This window comes from Lepidochelys olivacea (genome assembly GCF_965140295.1).
Source record: "Lepidochelys olivacea isolate rLepOli2 genome assembly, chromosome: 7".
NCBI lineage: Eukaryota > Metazoa > Chordata > Testudines > Cheloniidae > Lepidochelys > Lepidochelys olivacea.
Genome location: NC_140417.1, coordinates 107,078,473 through 107,097,888, shown reverse-complemented (window position 1 = coordinate 107,097,888; position 19,416 = coordinate 107,078,473). Strand labels below are relative to the sequence as shown.

Genomic DNA, 19,416 nt, shown 5'->3' with positions numbered 1-19,416 from the left:
TACAAGTCCACTCAATCATATTTCTTGTTCAGCCAATCATTCAGACAAACAAGTTTATTTACATTTGCAGGAGATAATGCTATGCCCGCTTCTTGTTCAAAATGTCTCCTGAAAGTGAGAACAGGCGGTCTCATGGCACTGTTGTAGCCGGCGTCACAAGATATTTACATGACAGATGCGCTAAAGATTCATATGTCCCTTCACGCTTCAACCACCATTCCAGAGGACATGCATCCATGCTGATGATGGGAACTCCTTGATAACAGTCCAAAGAAGAGTGGACCGACGCATGTTCATTTTCATCATCTGAGTCAGATGCCACCAGCAGATGGTTGATTTTCCTTTATGGTGGTTCGGGTTCTGTAGTTTCCTCATTGGCATGTTGCTCTTTTAAGCCTTCTGAAAAAATGCGCCACACCTCATCCCTCTCAGATTTTGGAAGGCACTTCAGATTCTTAAACTTTGGGTCAAGTGCTGTCGCTGTCTTTAAAAATCTCACATTGGTACCTTCTTTACGTTTTGTCAAATCTGCAGTGAAAGTGTTCTTAAAATGAACAACAGTGTGCTGAGTCATCATCCGAGACTACTATAACATGAAATATATGGCAGAGTGCAGGTAAAATAGAGCCGGAGACATACAGTTCTCCCCCCAGGAGTTCAGTCACAAATTTAATTAACACATTATTTTTTAACGAGCGTCATCAGCATGGAAGCGTGTCCTCTGGAATGGTGGCAAAAGCATGAAGTGGCATACGAATGTTTAGCATATCTGGCACGTAAATAGCTTGCAATGCTGGCTACAAAAATCCTATGTGAACGCCTGTTCTCACTTTCTGGTGACACTGTAAATAATAAGAGGGCAGCATTATCTCCTGTAAACAAACTTGTTCGTCTTAACGGGTATGTCTACACTGCAAAGTTGTCAACAAAACTTTTGTCTTTCATGGGTACTTAAAAAAGCCTCCCCGTGAAAGACAAAAGTTTTGCCGATGCAAGTGGCAGTGTGAATGTGGCTTTGTCGGCAGGTGCGCTCTCCTGCTTACAAAGCTAATGCCACTTGCAAGGCTGGAAGTATTTTGTCGGCAAAAGTGCCAAGAAAGTACCAACAAAGTGTTTACGCATGCTGACTTTTAGCGACAAGGCTGTGTCGACACAGCCTTGTTGCTAAAAGCTGCCTGGTGTAGACAAGCCCAGTGATGGGCTGAACAAGAAGTAGGACTGAGTGGACTTGTAGGCTCTGAAGTTTTACATTGTTTTGGTTTTGAGTGCAGTTATGTAACAAAAAAAATCTACATTTGTAAGTTGCACTTTCACGACAAAGAGATTGCACAACAGTACTTATATGAGGTGAATTGAAAAATACTATTTCTTTAGTTTATCATTTTTACACTGCAGGTATTTGTAATAAAAATAATATACACTTTGATTTCAGTTACAACACAGAACACAATATAAATGAAAATGTAGAAAAGTATCCACAATATTTAATAAATTTCAATTGGTATTGTTTAACAGTGCGATTGAAACTGTGATTAATTTTTTTGAATTAATCGCATGAGTTAACTGCAATTAATCAACAGCCCATATTATATAATATTATCCAGGAAATGCATATTTTCAAATATTACATACAATAATTCATGGGCAAATGTATAACCACATGTGCATCTGGATTTACTGCCATTGCTTGATAAGTTTAATATATTTATGCACAGAGTCTAACCAACCTTCTGCATGGCTTATCTGATTTGCTATGCTCAGTAGAAGTAATTTGCATTATAATATTGCACTGTAACATACTGTAATTGTACATTGCACTGTAACTGCACCAGAATTGCATTACATAGCATGGTAACTGCACTATAATTGTGGCACCTTAGAGACTAACCAATTTATTTGAGCATAAGCTCACTCATGAAAGCTTATGCTCAAATAAATTGGTTAGTCTCTAAGGTGCCACAAGTACTCCTTTTCTTTTTGCGAATACAGACTAACACGGCTGTTACTCTGAAACCTGCACTATAATTGTAACAGCAGTTTTTCATGGAGTCTCCAGCATGCCATGGTACCAAACTTCTATGACACAGTCCCTGGTATGAAACCAGGCGTACCATGGCTGAAGCAAGCACTGTAGGTGCTTCAGTTGCCAAAGGTCTTTGGACTCGAGTATCTGGCACACTCCTCCCACTGCCTCCGATACCATGCTCTTATCAAAGTGCCAGAAACCCTGCCTCTGTGATTAAAGCCACTCACTCCTCATCAGCTGCCTCCAAATGCCACAGAATCTCTTATGAGGCCTTCCAATTATTTGCTTATTTGCAGAATATTATTCAGCCGCTCTGCCTCTGCATGCTGCATTGAGGATGTAGTCCTCTGTAAACAAGGGAGACAAAGCTGGAACTCCAATGGGGTGGGAAGTCTGATTGTGTCTGAGTTTGTAGTTGTTTTATTTAATAAACACTTCCTGTTTAAGATGGCATTTAATTCCATATACTATGACAGACTCAATCTTGCAGTTCCTATGCTAGCAAAACTCTTTTGAGTCAAATGACTATAGGACCAGTCCTTTATTTAGTAGTCTGGGATGATTCTTAAATCTCATGCTGCTTCTCTGAAGCCAGAATAGTGAATTTATTAGCATAACTGTAACAGGGTGGCATGCACCTTTAAGGGCCAGAGGCCTTGTACCAGTCAGTCTTGTTCCATTAGCCCCATCCTGATACACCTATGCAGGGTTGATCATTGAAGGAAGGAAGTCCAGCAGTAGGGTGCTGGCTTGAGAGGAGACCAGAAGGCAGACAGATGCCCGTGAAAGACTCCATCTAGTAAGGTGTGTGAGTGGCTACTCAGAAGAGAGCAGGAGTGACCTAAAGGATCCCACAATGGGTTAAGGGGAAAGACTGAACTAAACTTGGGAAGGGCTGAAAAACTGTGTCCAACTTGGAAACCGGAAGACAGACAGACCCTCAGGGAAGTGCCCAACTTGAGGCAGCGGTGGAAGACTCATTTGTGTTTGTTTCCAACTTTATGTTAATAAACGAGACCCCCAAGAAGGGCTATTGTTGTTGGACTTGTGAAAGCCTTTTGTGGGTTATTGAGGAGTCCAAAAGGGAAAACTGAGACAGGAAGCCGCAGAGCTGCCCCAGCCCACATTCCCAGTCAGAAACCTGGCCCAAGCCACTACACAATACGATTAAACTTTGCTGCAGAGTGTGATGAGCCTGCCAAATGATGAGTGAAAGCATGAGTCATTTCTATTTTCCGTCACCCACTATAAAAATAGGATTGATAGATTCACTCATTTCTTCATTATCCCTGTCTGAACTGCACTCAATCACATTTATAAAAAAAAAGGTAAGATATCTTTTGTAGACCAGTCAGCAACCACAGAATCACACTGGGAGTCTGTAAAGATTCTTAGCATAGTAAAACTGTACAGTCAATTCTATTGTGATTTTTGTGACTGTTGTGACCCAGGTACCAGGGGAACAAGAGATTGATACAAAGCCCAGTGAAGGCAATGGGAAAGCTCTGTTAACTTCAATTGGTATTCTATCATAGAATCATAGACTTTAAGGTCAGAAGGGATCATTATGATCGTCTAGTCTGACCTCCTGCATAACGCAGGCCACAGAATCTCACCCACCCACTCCTGTAACAAACCCCTAACCTATGACTGAGCTATTGAAGTCCTCAAATCATGGTTTAAAGACTTCAAAGTACAGAGAATCCTCTAGCAAGTGACCCTACCCCAAGCTGCAGAGGAAGGTGAAAAACTCCCAGGGCCTCTGCCAATTTGCCCTGGAGGAAAATTCCTTCCCGACCCCAAATATGGTGATCAGCTAAACCCTGAGCATGTGGGCAAGACTCACTAGCCAGACACCGAGGAAAGAATTCTCTGTATTAACTCAGACCCCAACCCATCTGACATCCCATCACAGGCTATTGGGCATATTTACCACTAATAGTCGAAGATCAATTAATTGCCAAAATTAGGCTATCCCATCATATCCCTTCCATAAACTTATTAAGCGTAGTCTTGAAACCAGATACGTCTTTTGCCCCCACTGTTTCCCTATCAGGCGCCAAGAAAGTCAGATTTCTGCCTTACAAAACTCTGGTACATTTTGATATTATACAACAAAGGCCTGCGATGAAAAACGTATATGTGACATTAATTCATTGGTGTAAGTAACTTTCTAAGATGCTTCCTTATCCATATTTGCCTAAAAGTTCAGTTAGAATGTAATGATAAGCAGGGAAGGCTACATCTGCAAAGTTACCTCATTATCCCCCTTCAAGTCTCTTCTTAAAAAGCTCCTTTTGCTGTGATGCCTACAAAAACCAACAATGGTTAGCAGCTGGCGTGATCAGATCACTGTGTATCATGTCTTATTCTTTTTTTGTGTTCCCCCGTGTGTTGTTTGCTTGCGTTCCCCTGTGTATCTACCTGTAGCCATCTGTTGTCTCTTGTCTTATGCCTAAATTGTAAGGTCTTTGGGTTAGAAACTAACTTTTTGTTCTGTGTTTGTACAGTAACTAGCACTGTGGTCTATAACTGTGGCTCCTAGGCACTATCACAACACAAATAATGAATAAGAAGCTGACAACAACTAGATCTTAGCTTTGTTTTAGAGAATAAGCCCCTCATGAGAGGCATTGATGTTCTCAGATGAAAGGCATTAAATATAAAGTATTATAATCTACAGCTGTAAATGTCATAGCCTCTGAAGAGCAGGGTTTCTCAGCCACTGAAATGTTACTATATCTTTTTATAACTATGTTTCATATAGATTTGATAACTGGTAATTACTCCAAAGAGGTGTGTGTACCTTCCTGTACTGATAAACCACAAACCATAGGCAACATCTGCATCTTGTATACATTGATTTAGTGCCATTAAAACCAATAGAGCAGCCTTGATTTACACCAGCTTGAGACCTGGCCCCGCATTTTTTGTATGGTCAGTGAGGAATGTAATGTAATGAGCTTCTGAAAGTGCAGGTATAGCCTGGAAAGTGATTTTAAAAATAACAGTGTGATTACAGATTGATTATTCCCTTAATTCCAGATCAAACCTGTTCTATTTAGGAAAAATGCCATATTTTGAGTTTTTCCTGTCCTGCTTGTAAACTCAACCCGGGCTTTAAACATTAAGCTGAGTCTTTTCTGGTTCATGCCTCACCACTCAGAAGCAAAAACAGATTCTGCATTCAGAATTTAAATATCAGGAATGACACACAAGCCACAGTAGACTCCAGCTCTCTCTCCCAGGATTTTGTTGGCTCTGTAATGATAGAAGTAATAAATAATAAAAAAAAAGCCAGAAAAGCGTCACTAAATCAAGTGAACCAAGCTGCAATAGCTTTGACTATGCTATGGCTGTATCTATAAGGAACTACATGTGAAATTCTCCCACTATTGCTGCAGCACCAGGAACATTAGGGTAAACTGGTCACCAGCATTTTTTTTACCACTGCATCCTATCACCTGGTAAAAGAGTGGTGTTGCCCCTGGAGCACCAATTCATGGCTGGGCCTCGTGTAGCAGTTCTTGTCCCAGCTAGCACCCCCTGCTGACATCCACTTCGGGCCTCTGGTTGTTCACCCTCCCTTCATTTAGCCCTCCAGCCCAGTCACAGTTTAATCCCACCCTTTTCAGGGTAATAGGGAGTCCAACAGAAAACAATCTAATTTAACAATCCAATTCTCAGGACTCACCAATTTTAAACCAGAAAAACTACCTGTTTCCCAAATGAAACAAAAATGCTGATTTCCCCCCTCCCCTGCAAAGCCCTTGATTACACTGGTGAAGGAAACCAAAGTAGTACTTCACTTGCAAACTTTATTTTAATGTGCCACTTCTTAAGCAGTGCTAATACAAGCCCATATAGGAAAGCTCAAGGGTCTGCCCAACTCCCATTGATGTCAGTGGAAAGACTCCCACTCAAGCCCTAATTAGTATGATGTTCCTTCAGATTTGTGCACAATGACAAGGCTAATCCTTCACTAGCATCTCAGCCCCCCTTGCCATGTTAGATGCTGACACTTGTATGAAATGCCAGGTCACACTACTGTCCATGTCCACATACATCAAGTCACCCCTTCTTGTTAAAGACCTCCTCTCCCACTCAAAAAGAGGATGGCCATAATTTGGATTATTTCTTACATAACGAGATTTTTTACCCCTAATTTGGGAAGAACTGATACAGTTGAACTGATACAGTTTCTCTTCATTTTTACTAAAACCATCTGCAAATATCAGCATTTAATCTAGCAGTCACCAGGATAGAAAATGTGACATATAAGCTTTCTCCTGCTCGGAATATAGATTGTTTAAAATTATAGCACGGGAGCATACAGTGGTGCCTTATATGCAGCTTCCTTCTCTCTGCTCTGTTATTTATATTTATAGGTATAGGCTTACATGCACAGTGCGTGTTAGCCAAAGCTATTGTGGAATGGCTTGACATGCAGCTTTCTATATACAGTACAAATCAGAGTGAAAGGACCAAAGGTAAGATTCTCATCCCTGCTGCAGCCTCTTTACTCTGCATAATAGGGCCAGAGAGATGCAAAAGAGTCTTAAAAGCCCCAGTTCTGGCTGGGAAGTTTGGATAATAGGCTACTTCCAGAAGACCCTCTACCAAGCTCGAGCATAGGTAGTGGGCTGCGGGCAGTAGAGTGTGTTGGGAATGGGGCCATAACAGAGCTTTGTAAATTAGGTTGGGGACCTCTCCAGCCCTCAGAGCAGCCCAAAATCAGAGAGCACGCACGTGGCTAAAAGCTGCCTTACCTGTCCTCCTTCTGGGCTCTGAGTTCTGTATTGTGCCTCTTAGAGGTGCCACATGGAATCTCACCCCAGGATTTTAAGTTGTCTTGCTCAATCATGATCTCCCCCCTGGCTCCCTGGTGAAAAAACACATCATAGAATCATAGAATCATAGAATATCAGGGTTGGAAGGGACCCCAGAAGGTCATCTAGTCCAACCCCCTGCTCGAAGCAGGACCAATTCCCAGTTAAATCATCCCAGCCAGGGCTTTGTCAAGCCTGACCTTAAAAACCTCTAAGGAAGGAGATTCTACCACCTCCCTAGGTAACGCATTCCAGTGTTTCACCACCCTCTTAGTGAAAAAGTTTTTCCTAATATCCAATCTAAACCTCCCCCACTGCAACTTGATCCACATGTCCGGACTGAATCTTAGCAATAAGACTATTCAAGCATTAAGTGTTGACTTTCACTTAGGCATTTTACTGCTGAATGTAATAACAATAAAAGATAAAACAACACTGTAAGTTGAGCACTAAGTGGCTGCAACAATGATAAGAAAACTACCTGAAAGCTCTCTGGGCAACTTGCACGTATTTCAGAACAGAAAATACGCCCCTCATTCAAGCAGAGACTAAACCTTCATCTTTCAAATGTTGGAAGTAGAAGGCAGTAACCCTTGACCAAGAAAAGATTTTCAAACTTTGTATCAAAAATAGTCGTTAAAGAGAATTTGCCCAGCTGTTAGCCAGGATGACTCTTGGCTAGAACAGAAAAGAGGGTAGCTTGTTTGTTCTTTTAAAAGAATAAATATTGTATCAAGCAAACCACAGGAAGAAAGCTAGGAATGTAGTCTGGTAGTTACTGGAGAAGGACTCAGATATTTTTCAGTTTAAATTATGTGCACATAGGAATGAGGAAAATATCTTTCAGAGAAATATTTATGAGGAAAAATAAAGCATGTAAAGGGCTCTTTTTGACTATAAGCAAAAGAAAAGATTCAAATAAGACTAGACACTCAAATGGCCTCTAGGGAAAAGATTGTAAGTAGGAAAGAGGAAAGGAAAGGAGCCTTGACTGAAGGTATCATCTAGTGAGAAAATGACTACATACTGGTTGGTCTCAAATGCAAGCTTACATGCATACACAATTTTACTAGAAATTGCTACTGTTATTCATTTTTCCTATTAAACTAAGAATACAGCATTAGTCACAAGAAACAGACACTAAAAATACTTTGCCATAACATTGTACTGACAGTGTCTAAAAATGTGAATGCATGAGGATTTTTTTTCTGAGTGAGGATTTTTTTTTTCTAATTAGCTTCATAATGTAACCTTAGTTGCAAATGTTGAGCACCTCCTCTCAAACCACATACATCTGCAGCGCACAGACTAGAACACTGGTCCTATTACTTAAAAAACACACCCCTTCTTTTGAGCCTACGGAAGAGTGCTGTTAACTATCAGTTTTAGAATGACCCTTACGCTTTTTGTAAGAGCATAAGCAAAAGCAAATATACACTTATTATAGCTCGGACTCCTACCTACTCCCATTTGAAATCCATGACCAAAAATTTCTACTGGAACCAATGGGAACAGGACTGAATACAAAACTAAACACAATAAAAACAATTAGTAACTTGGTAACAATTTCTTTTCTATAAATACTGCTGCCGGATGCATTTGCAAGGAGACATAATTATATGGAAAGTGTGAAGGGGTCATAACAAGCCATTTTTGAAGTAGGTTTCAATATATCTGAATTGAAGTTTTCAACAAATTGTTGAAAATCGATGGGGGATTTTTAAGGCAAACAAGCTTTTGTTTGTGAAAACAGTTCCGAAAAATTGTAACAGTAAGCAAAACAATCTAGGAGAAGTTCATACTTGGCCTGATCCTGATTCCACAAGCTGACTGCATGCATTGAAGGCTTTCTGGGCATAGAGGCTTTGATTTAGCACAGTATATAATTTAAGCACTTAGGTAGTCCCATTGACTTCAGTGGAAATATTCTTGTGCTTAAAGTAATGCACATATTTAAATTCTTTGTTGAATAGGGCCAAAGGCTTTGCAGGATTGGACCCAGAATCAAAGGATTTCAGTGAATGCACTCTGTTGTACACTTAGTAATTCATTGCCCTGACTCCTTCCCTGTTTTCCACTGTAATATAATGGCTAGTTTTAACAATAATGTTTTGTCTGCTGCAAAATAATGTCTTAATATCAGTGAAGGGATTTTTGGTCATAGTTCTTTATTTCTATGTATATGCAAAGTTGTTCAGCTTCCGCTATGGGATAAAGTTACCTATCCAATCATGAACATGGTGTTAGAAAGGTATTTGGGGATTAGTTTCTACATTTCTACTTCATTCCCCAGATACTGGAGGTGCATTAAAGTGTACTTGAGAAGGAGTTTCCCAGTGATGTTAATGTTGGATCTCTTTGTCTATAGGAGATTTTTCATAACTTTTACAATATCAGTTTTAAACTTAATTTAGAGCAAATTGTATTAAAGTGAAATATATGGCGGAAGCAGCAAATTAGTTGATATAGCTCAGGGGTGTAAAAATCCACACCCCTGAGTGACGCAGTTAGACTGACCTAACCCGCATTGTAAACGGTGCTGTGTTGACAGGAGGGCTTCCGCTGTCGACATAGCTACCGCCTCTCGCAGAGATGGAGTATCTATGCCAATGGGCGAAGCCCTCCTGCCAGCGTAGGTCGTGTCTTCACTGAAGCACTGTCGTGGCACAACTACGCTGGTGCAGCTGCAGCACTGCAGCATTTTAAGTGTAGACCTGCCCTATGTGTAGACATACCCTAAGTTACTACAACCTCCTCAGGCCACCCTATTTGTGGTAGTGCTGCTCGAGGGCACTGCATGCAGGAACCTTGTCCCTCCTACTCCCTTCCCACGGTGACACCCACCCTCTGACATTTTGGAGATCGCCCAGACCAGTAAGGGGTTCTCTCACTGCCTGCCTTGTAACCTTGGAGTGCCATGATGCTGTGTTGCTATGGCTCAAGTCCGTTATACCAGGAGTCTGCCCACGAGCTCAAGACCTCACCCTGGCTTCCACCATGCCGAGTTACCACTTGCAGGGTGACGCCAACAGACCTTCCAGTCCCATGTCTCCCTAAATCCGTCCCTTCTGAGTTCTTAACTACCGGACACTCAGACTTTTTCCCTCTGGTTCATCACCCTCAAAGGTGTGAAACCAGCCCCCCAGATACCAGCTTACTTTGGCCTCCACACAGTTGGCACAATAGAGACCTGCTTTGGGTAAACAAGAGGTTTATTTACAAAAAAATCCCACAAAATCAAAGATGAAATAGTAAGGGAGAGCAAACGTGTACAAGTTACACAGAAAATAAGCATAAAGATGCACACTCAGGCTTTACACCCTTTTCTAATACAAGTTACCTATTGCCTTTGCACAGTTTCCCAGAGGGATCCAGAATTTTGCAGACAGCTTCCCGCCTCTAGAGGCTGTCCCTCAGTTTCTGGACATAGGCACCGACTCCGTGGGTGCTCTGGGGCTGGAGCACCTACAGGGAAAAATTAGTGGGTGCTCTTCACGCACCGGCAGCCAAGTTCCCTGTCTCACGCCCCTACCCCCGTCTCTGCCTCCTCCGAGCGTGCTGCGTCTCGGCTCCTCCCTCGCTCCCAGCGCTTGCCACCACCAAATAGCTGTAGCAAGCTCTAGGAAGGAAGGGGGAGGAGCAGGAACGTGGCGTGCTCAGGAGGGGAGGGGGGAAGAGGCAGAGCCGGGGTGGGGATTTGGGGAGGGAGTCGAATAGGGGCAGGGAGGGGGCGGAATTGTGGTGGGGACTTTGGGGAAGGGGTTGGAATGGGGGCGGGAGGGGGCGGAGTTGGGACAGGGAATTTAGGGAAGGTTTGAAATGGGGGCAGGGCAGGGGTGGAGTCAGGGCGGGGCTGGGGGCAGAGGGGAGTTGAGCACCCACCGGCACCAGAAGAAGTCGACACCTATGTTTCTGGATGCCTTTCACTTCAAATCCCTTCCATTTTAAAAATGTTTCTAGGGTTTTTTTTTCCCTACAGTCACTAAAGATACTCAAAGTGGGGAAATCCCCAATTCTCTCAGTGTCTTTCCATTAACTTTAATGGCCCATCATTGTCTTTTCCTGTGTTGTACAATGAATCATTACCTGAGTTTGGTTTTGTGTAACATCTGGCTTGGAGATTGTCTCCCCCTGTCTGATCATTCACTGCCCTGCTATGAGGTGGAGTCAAAGTTTTGAGCACAGTTCTCTATGTACACAAATACATAAATTCATAACGATTGCATATATATATATATATATATATATATATATATATATATATATATATATATATATATATATATATGTGATTATTTAGTCTAAAACATTACAAGCTTTCATAAAGGCCTTAATCAATAACACAGTATACAATCAGTTGATTCAATTGCCTATTCTTTGGGGTTCAAGCTCCCTGTTCTCCCTTTGCGGTGTCTGGGCCCTGATTGTCATCCCCGCCCGCCATGTGAGGTCTTGCAAGAGTGTCCCTGGAAGAGACTCTTATGACTGTCTTTTGCAGCTCCTGTGTCAGGAGAATTCTCTCAGGAGGATTCAGGGTTTTTGGAGCCCTTTTACCACATTTTAGCCCTTTTATACAGTGTAAAGTGGTTGGAGCAGAGGTCAGAATCTTACCCATAGGATATGATTCTGATCTCACTTGTAAATCAGCAATAGTTTCACTCCGTTGAAGTAAATGGAATTACACAGGTGTAAAACAGATATGAGATCAAAATCAGCCCCTTAAACAAAATGTTCTTAAAATCTACCATTTTTCCTCTCTCATTAACAATGTCCTCGTGAAATGGTAGAAAGCACAAAGGTAAGAGTTAAGCAGACCTTCCTATTTAAAATACCAAGAAAATGACACATGCCTGGACTTGAACAGCAGTTCCTCTCCCAAGTCTAGTACTTTAACCTAACTACTAACAGCCAGAATATGGTCCTTTAAGGCACTTTGCCCTCCCTTGTTAACAGGGCTGGGACTACAGAGACAACATTCCTTCTCTACAAGGAATCTTTCTGTGTAGAACGAATGCCTGTAAGCACAAATGCACTGACATAAATATGATGAAATAACTCAAGGATACGTAATTGTTTAAAAAAATAGAATGGGCAAACCTGCTATTACAGGGCAAACCTCCACCCAAGTCAAACAAACAACTTTGCTACGCTGACCATAGTTATACATGGGTATTGAACTGCTATGCATCCATCATTATGGCACTTTAAAGACTAACAGAAGATCCCGAACAATAAGAAAGTAGCAGTGAAAGACTATAAAAGGGTGGAAAAAACAACTCAAAAGAAGTCAGAAACATGAACTTAAAAAACCTAAATAAGAGAGAAACATGCAAGAAGGGTTGTTATAATGTTCATGCTTCAACCACATTCACCTATATTTCAGTCATGCAATTTGCTGTCATCTGCAGATGTGTATTGGCTTGACGGTCACTATTATTGCAAGCATTATTAATAAGTACAGATTTTATTTTTAGTAATAGGAACCTTGCTAAGATTATGTGTAAAGACTCCCTTTCCCATCACAATGACAGGATTCATCAACAATTTCTGCATAAAGGATGACTACAAAAGAGGTCTGCTAGCATTTTACCATGACCTCAAGAACTACTCTGGGAATACCTATCGGCTTTTGAAAGCTATAAATAGTAACATCTGTAGAGAAAAATAAGGGCCTGTCTTATAATTCCACTGGAGAACACAGGGATCTGAGCCACATTCTGTACTGAAGTCAATGTCTTAAGCCAGTGCAGAATTTGGCCCAGAAAAGTTCTGGGAGGTAGAGAGTGGGAAAATGATAGATACTTAGCAGAAAAAAAGTTTCCATCCTTCCTAAATAAGGAGTCTTTCTTGGCATATATACTTGGTGAAGCAGAAGGATGGGCAAGCATCCACGTGTGAGATACACTTTCAGTATAAAAAAAGAAGATCCTACATCTTTGCCTTCACACCAATATATATTTAGGCTTGCTAATTTCTACACTTCATAGGAAAGAATGATGAAAATACTGGCCTCTAATCTAAACCAAATATTTCAGTGAGTTCAGCTGAAACTTTAATAATCTGTGAACCAGTAGCCTACAGTAAAATACTGGAGAACTGGAACAATCAACAGTCTGTTACTGAAAGGAACACTTGCATTAAATAGAGGGTTAGAGATGACTATATTTAAGTTTCTATACACAGAGGGTGGTCTTTGAGAGCAAAGATTGATACTTTAATGGTTCAGTGTGCAGAGACCCTGTTGTGCCCACCTGCACTCTGTGTAATTTGTGGGGGAAGAAAATCTTGCCTTTGTTCCTCTTGGTCTCTTCTTATCCGTCACAACCATTAGGGAAAAAAAGAGAGCGAAGTTAAAAGGACTTATTAAATACTCAAAAAGAAAAGGAGGACTTGTGGCACCTTAGAGACTAACCAATTTATTAGAGCATAAGCTTTCGTGAGCTACAGCTCACTTCCTCAGATGCAAGGAAGTATTATTAAATACTACGAGCCTGGGCTCAATACCTCACAACTCCTTTTAAAATCTGTGAGTTTTCTGAAGCTCAAAGGATCAGGTGTTGTGTGAATACTTCATTTTTCTGCACCGAATGAGCCAAATTTCAAACCAGAGTAATTAGCTATAACATTTCTGATCCAATCCTGTAGGGATTCTACTTCCATGGGTTTCACTCAGGCCCACATTTTCAAAAAAGGCCACTATTTTTATTTGCCCAACTTGAGATTAGTATATATCCAGACATTGTAGACACAGCTGCCAATTAATGCATTTCAATAGTCTAGCTAACCCCTATGTGTTTCCTAAATGCAAAAGGGCTAAGAGATATGGAGAGGATTACAGCAAATTTAGAAATACTCCAGGATTTATCTGAAGAAAGGTTTGAAAAATTTAAATAAAGTATTATTACAATACAAAATGACTTCAAAGAGGAAAAGAAAGAAAAAGAAGAAATTATATTGGGAACCCCAGGAGATCAGAGCTAATATGAGGAAGGAAGGGAGAGCAGGGCCTGGTTCCCCCACTAACTAGCCCTGGACTCAGCACATGGCCACAGTGGCCTGTCTCCTCTTCTGAGGGCATCACTTATGGAAGGAGATCTTGCCACCTCCTGGGGAGGGTGGAGAAAGAGATGGTCTAGGCTGCCCACAGACGCAGCCTATAGCCCTAATAATCCATTCGCCCTTCTCCCTCTGTCCCCATCCAAGGGGTTAACAGACTTCTCCTGCTGCCAGCTAATGTGAATCCTGTAGCTCCAGTTGCTGTAGTGCTGAAAGCTCAGGTTCAGACTCTACTGGTGATTCATAAGGTGGCGATTGTTAAAGTTTCACATATTAGAATTTGTTTTTACCCTTTTCCTTTAAAAAAAAAAACCTTATATACAAAAGAGCTATGTTAAAAGAAAGTTGTTTAGACTGCAGGGTCAAGCAGCTGAAAGTTAAAAAATGCCAGAATTTAGATTGTTTGTGCAATTTTAATTCTGTCTCTTTGTGTATAAGCATAATTAAACAATTTTTTGTTATGTGGTCACAAACTGTTTTTTCCACAGGACCCCTGTCTCATTCTGCACACAGTACAACTGTGTGCCACATCCCGTACTCTTTGCATGACCAATATTCCCCAGGCAATTTTGTGTGCACAAGTAATGCTGAATTGGGGGTCTGTTTCCCCCCATCCCCGCTACTGTACTGTTGATTGCCTTATATTAACTTCAGTAAAATACTGGTAACTAAAAATCATTTAAAAATGTATGAATAATTGTGAATGGGGTTCATTTTGAAAGGCTTCTGGCTCACACAGCTGCAAATTGTGTGACCTATCAAGGATTTGATAGGAAAAAGTTGCCATGGGAATTGTAACGCATTGTTCAGAGAGCTGACTTCAGCTTTCATTGTTGTACTCTGATTATAGCTTTTGTTTCACTGTAAAGTACAGTTATTAAATGCCAGTCTGGAACAAAGATGTATTTACATGCAAGGACTGAGTTCAAATGTATTCTATTTTTAGAGATGTCACTGCTCTAAGCTAGGAAAAGCTTTTCTTTATTACTACTTTGGACCACATTCAATATTTCAGTAGAAATGATTGTGTTTAGAGTGGAAGCAGATTATCATTAAAACTAATTAAACATCATTATTGGAAATTGTTATTGGTCACTGGTGTCTGGAGGCTTCCAAAAGCTTGGCTGTAATGTCTGAACTTATAAGCCTTCTGTATTAGAGAGAGACACTTGCATGTGATCAGAGTGTTCATTACTTAATTACTGGCTCCTCCTATTATATTCCTAAAAAATAAGAGCTCTTCGGTCATTGACATGGGAAAAAAATCAATTTTATTGTTAATGAAAATAATAGCAGAGAGACTATTGAAACTAGATGTATTCGTTTGGATTCCTGTACTATCTGATGTTTTAAAGTGTGTATAGTGTGTAGCCAGTATATTAATATGATATAAAATTAGAGTAGATTTCACAAAAGCTCATAATATGGGCACCCATCCTGCAATTGACTGCAATAGATTTTTTAGTACTAGGGGAGAGTAATTTTACAGTAAATGGTAAATTACTTTGTAAAATGGGATTATTAAATATTACTGGACTATGAAGTCAAAATAACTTGATTTTGACTATGTCAGTCCAGGATGAAAATGGGACAAATCACAGGGCTGCCAAAAATGGGGAAAGACGTATGGTGGTCTGAGCATAATCCTGAGAGCCAAGAGCTCCTGCATTCTAACAGTGACTCTCATAAGGTCTGACTCAAAGCTCATTGAAGTCAATGGGAGTCTTTCCATTGACTGCAGTGGGCTTTGGATCAGACATGAATTGACTCTGTGATCTTGTCTCTCACCCTGGCTCCTGAAAATTCTCTGACTCAGTTCCCCATCTAGAAAATGAGGTTAATAATATTTACTGTAACTGTAACCATTGGTGACTTTATCATGTGTCTGTGGCCTGGAAATAAGAAGCATATTTTTACCACCACACATGTGTCACACCATTACTGCACATAGATGCTTCACCTGGTTGTCTTGAGGATGAATGGATGTTTATATCATGCAATACTTTAAAGATAAAAAGTGTTATATTAATGCTAAGTATTACAATTGGAATTTTCTGTCAAATACACTGTGAAAGAACCTGTGGTAGCATCTCAAACCATGTACTTATTTCCTAAATCTCTCCCTCCATATGAATTAATATGGTGAGGCAGGGAGATCCCCAGGAAACTAGCACTTTTTCAGTTTTTTAGATTGTAAAACTTTTGTACTGAGCATTGTCATTTACTATATATTTGAACAGTGTCATCATAATGGAGCCTCAACCTTGTTGAGGCCTTTAAGTGATCTGGCAACATAAATGTTAATTATAATATTGAGTGATGCCAACTCTCATGATTTTATCATGAGTCTTGTGATAGTATATGTTTTTCTTAAAGCCTTGGCTCCTGAAATCAGGTAATTATATGACCATCTCAGGTTTTATTTTAAAGAAGGAAAGTTTATAGTTATCATGGTTGCAGAGAAACCAAAAAAGTTACCAAAGCCCATAAACCAGAAGACAAATAAAAAGAACCTTAAATATCTGTAAAAGCTCATGATTTTAAGCCAATCTGATGATTTTGGGATACGACATGATTTTTGAACTCCTAAGGTTGGTAAAACTGACCACCTGAGCATTGTGATACCATCAGCCAGTACTAGTAATATGGCTGATGTGTCTTCACATGAATGGTCATCATGATTCCAGTGTTAGTATCCAGGGACTTGTGTGTGTGTGCTGCAGCAGGAGACAAGTGGAGATTTTATTAATGAGAAGAAGTCTGTCCCCGGGATTCTCACTGTATTATGTATGCAGTGACTATTTATACTATAGCTGTTCATAGGAAAAATGACTAGAGGAAATTTACAATTTTTCTCAGAGCAGCCCATCATGGATCTATGGGACTGTCAAGGGGTTAGGGTAATGAACCACCATTTGACCACTTAAGATGTTGCACTTTGTAGAAATACCCAGTTATAGTCTTTCATTTGGGAGTTTTACTGTTAATGGTAAAAATAAGTTTTCCTTTGTAGGTACTAGATAAATAAGAACATAAGAATGGCCTACTGGGTCAGACCAAAGGTCCATTAAGCCCAGTATCCTGTCTTCCGACAGTGGTCAATGCCAAGTGCCCCAGAGGGAATGAACAGAACAGGTAATCATCAAGTGATCCATCCCCTGTTGCTCACTCCCAGCTTCTGGCAAACAGAGGCTTGGGACACCATTCCTGCCCATCCTGGCCAATAGCTATTGATGGACCTATCCTCCATGAATTTATCTAGTTCTTTTTTGAACCCTGTTATGGTCTTGGCCTTCACAACTATCCTCTGGCAAGGAGTTCCACAGGTTGACTGTGCGTTGTGTGAAGAAATACTTCCTTTTATTTGTTTTAAACCTGCTGCCTATTAATTTCATTTGGTGACCCCTAGTTCTTGTGTTATGAGAAGTAGTAAACAACACTTCCTTATCTACTTTCTCTACACCAGTCATGATCTTATAGACCTCAATCATATCTCCCCTTAGCCGTCTCTTTTCCAAGCTGAAAAGTCCCAGTGTTATTAATTTATCCTCATACAGAAGCTGTTCCATACCCCTAATCATTGTTGTTGCCCTTTTCTGAACCTTTTCCAATTTCAATATATCTTTTTTGAGATGGGGCGACCACATCTGCACACAGTATTCAAGATGTGGGCGTACCATGGATTTATATAGAGGCAACATATTTTCTGTCCTATTATCTATTCCTTTCTTAATTATTCCCAGCATTCTGTTCGCCTTTTTTGACTGCAGCTGCACATTGAGTGGATGTTTTCAGAGAACTATCCACAATGACTCCAAGATCTCTTTTTTGAGTTGTAGTAGCTAATTTAGACCCAATCATTTTATATGTATAGTTGGGATAATGCTTTCCAGGGTGCATTACTTTAAATTTATCAACATTACATTTCATCTGCCATTTTGCTGCCCAGTCACCCAGTTTTGAGATTTCCTTTTATAGCTCTTTGCAGTCTGTCTGGGTCTTAACTATCTTTAGTAATTTTGTATCATCTGCAAATTTTGCCACCTCACTGTTTACCCTTTTTTCCAGATTATTTATGAATATGTTGAACAGGACTGGTCCCAGAACAGACCCCTGAGGGACACCACTATTTACCTCTCTCCATTCTGAAAACTGATCATTTATACCTACCCTTTGTTTCCTATCTTTTAACCAGGTACCAATCCTTGAGAGCACCTTCCCCCTTATCCCGTGGCAGCTTACTTTGCATAAGAGCCTTTGGTGAGGGACCTTGTCAAAGGCTTTCTGAAAATCTAAATACACTATATCCACTGGCTCCCCCTTGTCCACATGCTTGTTGACCCCTCAATAGCCTCTAAATGACAGAAAACATCAACTATCAAATTATTGTGCATTAATATCTGTTATACAATACTTTACCATTTGAAAACGTTTTCTGATTTGTAACATAACACAACAGTGTGACCCCACAGAGATGAGGGGCTAGGGAGACCAGATAGCAACTGTGAAAAATCAGGACAAAGGGAGGGGGGTAATAGGCACCTATATAAGACAAAGCCCCGAATATTGGGACTGTCCCTATAAAACCGGGACATATGATTACCCTAGGAGGGGCTGTAGTATGCTGTGATTCATAATGATGCAACTGACAGCAGTGGCCAGTCAGAGATGGCAGGCCTCATTAGGCTGTGTAGCATCCAAATCTGAGCTATGGCTTTACAAAGAATTTGCTTCCCAGCATGCAAAGCCCTTCCCTCATGCATCCTCGAGGTAAGGCCCTGTGCAGCTTTTTTTTCTCTAAACATCTACACATCCATTGAAGAGGAGTGTGTGTCACTTGTTCTCATGCAGAACTCCTTCCAGTTCCAGTAGAGAGGTGAAGCCCTGTGAAGACCGTGGGCCTCAAACCAGGCAAAGCGTTGCCCTCATCCAATACAGAAATGTGGCCCTGCCCAGCAAGTAGGTCCAGACTGTTGCCAACTGTCATGATTTTGCTTATGTGAGAATGTCAACTTTCATTTAACATAATCGATGCCCTGCCCGCGTGCCTGTAAAGAAAAGCTTGGAAAGGGGACCCTTAATCAGCTCGAAAACCTCCAGGCAAATAAAAAACAGCCCAGAATTTACTGTTTTTAGAATCTCAGGGTTTTGCGGCCAGTGCATTATTCAGGACACTTGCCTCGTGATTTTTGGACACTAGGCACTGCCCGCCCTCGGCAAACACGCCGCGGTATTACCACCACGCAGTCGCCTTAGCGCTGTGGTTCGACGCTCTGAGACTACAAGTCCCAGAATGCAGTGCTCCCCTTTCCTCTCAGTGGCGAGAGCTCAGCCGGATTGCCCTTCTAGAGACTACACGTCCCACGATGCTTTGCGGCCAATGGCCTGTCCCCTCCCGCCCTGCATTGACCAATACCTTTAGGAGAATTGCACGCCCCTGTGCTTCTAGGCGGCCTGATTGGAGGTGGAGGGGCATCGGCGCCTGCGCAGTGGTTGAGGTCCAGT

At 41.1% G+C, this 19,416-nt stretch overlaps 1 long non-coding RNA gene across 1 annotated transcript; it reads right to left on the bottom strand.

The window, feature by feature from the left end:
• Positions 1-5,128: 5,128 nt before the first annotated feature.
• LOC311524304 lies at positions 5,129-19,415 on the bottom strand. Its single transcript, XR_014712524.1, has 3 exons — positions 19,328-19,415; positions 6,796-6,908; positions 5,129-5,287 (listed from the first exon to the last, which is right to left on the bottom strand). It is a non-coding gene; the product is annotated as an uncharacterized lncRNA (long non-coding RNA).
• Between the last annotated feature and the right edge of the window lies 1 nt (position 19,416).